The sequence below is a fragment of the Rattus norvegicus genome, chromosome 17 (assembly GCF_021556685.1).
Source record: "Rattus norvegicus strain SHRSP/BbbUtx chromosome 17, alternate assembly SHRSP_T2T, whole genome shotgun sequence".
NCBI lineage: Eukaryota > Metazoa > Chordata > Mammalia > Rodentia > Muridae > Rattus > Rattus norvegicus.
The window spans coordinates 62,529,577-62,536,105 of NC_141550.1; the positions used below are offsets into that span (position 1 = coordinate 62,529,577).

The 6,529-nt window shown below is 43.3% G+C and overlaps 1 non-coding gene across 1 annotated transcript; it reads left to right on the forward strand.

The window, feature by feature from the left end:
* The first annotated feature begins 5,225 nt into the window (after nucleotides 1–5,225).
* On the forward strand, nucleotides 5,226–5,360 carry LOC120097995 (small nucleolar RNA SNORA17). Its single transcript, XR_015642073.1, has one exon. It is a non-coding gene; the product is annotated as a small nucleolar RNA SNORA17 (small nucleolar RNA).
* Nucleotides 5,361–6,529: the final 1,169 nt, after the last annotated feature.

The following is a 6,529-nucleotide window of genomic DNA, read 5'->3' on the forward strand; positions in this document are numbered from 1 at the left end:
TCTGACCCTGAGATTCTTTCTTCTATTTCTTGTATTTTGTTGGTAATGCTTGTGTTTATGACTCCCGATCTGTTTTCTAGGTTTTATATCTCCAGAGTTTTCTTCTTTGTGATTTCTTTATTGTTTCTATTTCTATTTTTAGATCCTGGATGGTTTTGTTCAATTCTTTCACCTATTTGGTTGTTTTTTCCTGTAACTCTTTAAGGGATTTTTGTGTTTCTTCTTTAAGGACTTCTACTTGTTTATCTGTATTTTCCTGTATTTCTTTGGGGGAAATACTCTCAAAATATGACTTAAAATAATTTCAGCAACTTCATTGTTTCAGTATCTACTGCCATGGTTTTTCCTCTTTCAGTATTATCTTTCCAAAATGGTCATTGAGAATTTTCCTAAACAAAATGAAGAATGAATATTTTCTGGGGTAAGTCAATGTTACAAGATCTTGAAAGACGCCCGGAGCAGGGAGACCCTCACTCAAGCCTCGGCATGACATGACCCCCCACCCCCAAAACTCACATAAGACCATCCTTACTGTAATTTACATGAGGTTTATTGATAGGAACCAGTGCACTGGGGTCGAGACTCATATCCACACAGAGGCAGTAGAGTTCGACCACCAGTAGGTAAGAGAAGGGGAATTTAAAGGAAGAAACCACAACCCAAGGGGGTAGGGAGGGCGTCATTAGAAAACATTGAGAATACCAGTGAAAATTCACAAGAAGAAGCTTCCTGTTTCTCAAAATTGTTTAACTTTATGGTCCGTCAGTTCCTGGGAGAAGCTTCCTCCTTCTCAAGATTGTTCTTTAAGATTTTAATCTAACTTTATGGTCAGCTAGTTCCTGGGAGAGAGTTGTCGAACTGGTTGGTGTAATCGCAGTTCCAGGGCTCAACTAGTTTCTTTCTTTCTGCTCTAAACTTTTGTCTAGGGGGGCAACCTTTAAACTTCTACCTTTCAATCTGAGTATTAGTTACTTCCTCTCCAGACACTCTGTCAATCAGTCCGAGTTCACAGAAGTGGCAAGAAACTGCAGAATACCACCAGAAGTTTTTTGGTGTGTTTCTCTCTATGGAGTCCTGACATATGGAGCTCAACTATGCAGTGTAAGGGAGACCAATACATGTGTGTTGTTAGCAAAGGATCCTTTAACACATGTCCTTTCACATACTTGCTTTAGTAGAACATTTTTTTGAAAGACCCTCAGAGAGAATCTTCCTTCGGGAAGGAGATCCCCAAGCCCAATGACCAGGCCGAGACCACCAGATGCAATCAGCAAGAGGGTTTATTGTCCAGATACACAGGTACCTGCGGGCGTCTCAGTCAGCTCGGAAGGACTGGCACACCCAGCAAGATCAGGGACGGGTTTTTATAGGTTTCTGGGGAGCAGAAGCAGGCATACAGAAGCAGATGCATGGTTACAGGGACTTGATTGGTGTTTTAGCTCTGAGTCTGTGAATCTTAAGACTTACTTTTTACTTTTATAGTTGTGGACTTTAAGATCATATAATTTTCCTTTTAAGGGGGGGTCTTTCATTGTCACCTGTGTCTGCTTCAGCCAAACATTCCTTCATGAATCTGCCTTAGCCTTTCACTTATCTCCACTTCAGGAAACACTTCTTCACATGTTTGCCCCTGCAAAACACCATCCAACACAACTGACTTTCAAAAGAATCCTATAGTTTCCATTTCATCCACATGCCATAAAGCCAAAGCTTTTATGCAACCTAGGGTTTCACTCTGACAATGATCTTTTCTATGACCATTTTCTTGGGACTATGTTACAGTAGAAAAGATCAAGGTCAAAAGAATAAATAGAATCCCTGGCTTTGGTGGAGACATCATACTACAGTTGTGCTGGGTCAATTGGTTAAATGACTATCCCTAGGAATGTGGGCTCCCCTTCAGCCGTGATAAAGGCACAGTTGGAAGAGATAGTCCTTTAATGAGATACTGAACTTCTTCTTTCCAGGACATAGGCCCTGAACACACACACACACACACACACACACACACACACACACACACCCCACACCCAGTACTGCAGTTTCTAGACCACATGTAGTCCTAACTCAGCTGGTTTTCTGAATTATTCAGGAGAGTGAAACCTTTCTTTTTTTCCTTCCTGACTCCTTAAAAAGCATATTTTCTTAATTAGTTTGGACTTCCCCCCCCAGCATTTTGGACTTCCTTATTCTTTCTCTAAAACCTGCCTCCAGGCCATGTGGCTTCCTGTTCCCCATGTGTCTGACCTCCAGTTTAAATGGCATGCCCTCTTTATTTCTCTCCTCCTTTATCTACCTTGGGCATCTGTGTTTTATAGCTTGTGACCTGAGGTCTTTCTTTTAAACTCTAACTAGTTCTTGCATTTTCATTCTTCAATATCTTATTAATAAGGTCAAGAATTCCAAAGTGAATCCAACATTCCCTGTATCAGTTATATTAACTTGCTACGCTACCACAAGTAAAATGTTTTTTGCTCCAGTATTTGTTGATAGTTCAGAGCTCTATCCCAGTACCTCTTGTGGACTCTCTTCTTTTTAGCTACACAATCTTAGAGGAACACAGACAATTGCTATTAGTGATCACTTGGCATTTAATAATAAAATAGATATCTAAGGACTGTCTCATGGTGAGAATGGGTAAAATTTAGAAGTTGGCATGACCTATAAATACAGCCAGACATACTGATAAACTTTCTTATCTAGAGAAAAGACAACACTGAAGAAGAGTTAGTCATTATGGGAAATATGGAAATATGAAAGTATTTCTTCATCACAGTCTTAAAGTTTTGCAATCATGGGTTAAATGAAAATAAATTATTCTCCCTGACTCAACAAAGATGAACCTTCACATGCCTTGGCTACATCAGCACAGATATGGAGAGGAGCTAAGAATAATGAGTGTATAGGGTGTGAAACCACCCTGTCGTAGGAGAAGCTGTTTTCTTCCTCAAATTGAAACTGCTCCTTGTCGAGTTAGATGGGAAGGAACAGAGTGTCTAGATATAGATGATCCTTGTTTATCTAGAACTTTGGTTTGCAAGTGACATCCTCCAGTTTTAACTTTTCATTAAGCCGTGGCTAGAAATGCTCTTATATGACGTGCCTTGGTAAGTACTTTTGAAAAAATTAGATCTAACCAGTAAAGTGAAATCAGTATATACTCAAATTAAGGTAGGCATGATTTGAAATGAACTCTTTTATTTGCTTTTTTTTCTGAAAAGTATTGTTTTGAAAATCTACTGAGTTCTTGTGTTGAGACACACCGGGCATTTAAGAACTGGGTATGTAAAAAAAAATCCAGAGGGCTTATATGAAAATATCCTTGCATCTAATTTTTCAAATAATCCCATCCTTTATATTTCCCCCATTTTAATTAATAATTTCATCTTAAAAATGACCTTGTTTTGTTCCTACTCATCATTAAGAGCTCCTTAACTGCTAGCCAAAATAAAACATCAATTTTACAGAAAATTTAAAGAATCTAAAACAGAAAAAGGACATTACAGTTTAAAGCATACCTTGCTGAAACAAGTAGGAAGCGAGTGCATAGTATTGCACTATGAAGCATTTGATAACTGAATGGCCAGAAAACTGAGTGGCTTCTTGTGTCCACACCAGCAGCTGCCCCCGCCAGCGGGGACCCAGTTATTTGTGGGGGTCAAGGGGGACCCACACCTGCAGGAGAACGGGCAAGAAAGAGGAGCAAGACCAAGCAGTGTCCTTGTCAAGGTCTGTTTATTGAGAGGAATGTACAGCATTTAAAGCTCTGAAGCAGGAATTGAAGCAGGAACTGAAGCTTAGGGCGGGGGGGGGGGGGGCTGTACTGGAAAGTGCCCAAGGACATAAGGTGAATCTCTAAACCGCAAGATATTCTCCTTAGACAAGGAGGCAACAGTCTTCCGGGGACATGTTCTTTCTTTGAAAAGGTCAAGCCCTTCTCAGGAATCTGACTAGTCCGGCAGTCCAGTCCCTGACAAGCAGCAATTTTTGTTTTGTGTTCTCTAAAGAGAAAGACTCAGATGGAACCATAGGACATTATGCAGTCAGAATTTAATGAGAGCAGGCAAGAAAGCAAGAAGCCACTCTTTACATAGAAAATATTTACTTCATTTTATGTGTATGAGAGTTTTGCCTGCAAGAATATCTGTGCACCACATGTGTCCCTGGATCCCAAGGGAGCCAGAAGAGGATGTTAGGTGCCCTGGAACTGGAGTTATAGGGAGTTGTGATTTGCCATGAGTATCAGGAATTGAACCTTCTCTCTAGCACAAGAACCTAAGCCCCACCTCAGGGTCGACACTCCTTGGAAAGGGCCATGCGTTTCATAGGAGACCATTTTACATAGAATTCAACCTAATTAGATATGTAAGATGCAAGGGTATACACACACACACACACACACACACATATACACACACACACACACACGCACACACACACATATACACACACACGCACACACACACACAAATACACACACAAATACATGTACACACACACGCACACACACACACACGCACACACATATACACACACACACGCACACACACAAATACACACACAAATACATGTACACACATGCACACACACACACACCTACACACATACACACACACACGCACACACACATATACACACACACGCACACACACACACAAATACACACACAAATACATGTACACACATGCACACACACACACACCTACACACACACACACACACACGCACACACACATACACACACACACACGCACACACACACACAAATACACACACAAATACATGTACACACATGCACACACACACACACCTACACACACACACACATACACACACACACACACACACAAATACATGTACACACACACGCACACACACACACCCACACACACACACACACGCACGCACACACACACAAATACACACACACATACACACACACACACGCACGCACACACACACACAAATACACACACACATACAAATACATGTACATAAGTATGAATATTTAAGAACCCCTAAACTTGGAAAGGTTATTGGAGTAAGGACAATAATACTCTGCAATATTTTCCTAGGAAAAACTTCCTGAAATTATTAAATCTGAGTTAGTTTCTGTGGACCACTGTCATCACTGTCTCTTATGTGCTTTTGTGGGACCTTAGGCTGTCCCATCTGGAATCAACCACTGCCATTATCTTTACGTTTAAAAAGTGTACTAACTACCTCCTGCCCCAAGGGGCAGTGCACGTGTGTCTGCTGAGTCACATGAACTGTGCATCAGTAGGTGGCAGAGAGAACAGAGGTTGTTTATGTTCGGTGTTCTGACCTGTGAACACATGAGTGGTTAGTTGCCTAATATTCCCTGAAAATGACCACTGTTCATCAGTGCACAGGCCAAATGGTCTTCAGAGCATGGAATGAGCACAAACCCTATTTGGGATTGAGACCCAAACAGATGATAGGGGGCCACTCAGGAAGGCAAAGAGTGAACCCAGGATAACCACCAGACAGGTGGCATGGGGCTAGCCTGGATAAGGAGCTAGTCTGAGATCACCACCAATCCAGCGCCACTGCACAGGCCTGCGAGAACAGAGACGGTCCAAGTTATTTAACCTTGTGTGGTGCCAGAATGCACCAATGGGTCATAGCACTCCCGAGATCACTCCTGGGACAACCCCAGGCTCCACTAAAATGAACAAGTAACTGGTAGAGAAATGGAGGAGAAAAAGAAACAAAAGAATGTGGGCACCACAAAGAGAGGCAGAACTGGAGACTCTAGGTGAGGCACAAACTTATTCGAGTAGCTGGTGATGCCACCTGGGACCATAGTGTGGTCCTGGACTATGCTGCTACCAGGGGTCACATGCCAGTCCACAGCCATGCAGTAGCAGGGATCTGTTATCACCGAAGATCAGGCAGATATCCCTGGTCTGGCCAGCTGCCTGGGGACATGTTGATGTCTGAGGGTTGTGCGGAATTGGCTTTACCCCTCACAACTGGGCATTGTGGGAGGGCTAGCTGTGAGGGCTTGAGAGCAGGAGAACTGAATCCACCCCTAGTGGGCTGCAGTGGTAGGGAGGGCAGGCCAGCACATTGAAGGAGTTCTGGTGAGCTGCCCCCAAGGAAATGGGAGGAAAGGGTTAGTCAGGCTGTTTTTCTCCCATGGGATGATTTACTTCCCTCCCTTCTTTCCCCTTACCACCTGAGGCAGGTAGAAACCTGGCCCTGGGGTCATGACAGCAAAAGAGCTGTCCCTGTCCCTCACTAGCTGAAACACTTGGAAGAATGGGCCCTACTCCTCATATGGGTAGAGCAGTAGAGCTGACCCTGGCGGCAGGGGTACAGTCAAGCTGGCCCTGACACTTGTCTGATGTGGTGACATAGGCAAGGGTGAGATGGACCCCCTTCCTCATCCCTTGCCACCTGAGGCAGGCAGGAGAGCTGGCCCCAGGTCATTGTAGCAAGAAAGCTGCGTAGCAAGTGCACCTACTTGCTGGCACTTGGAGAGCAGGCTCTGCCTGACAGGACA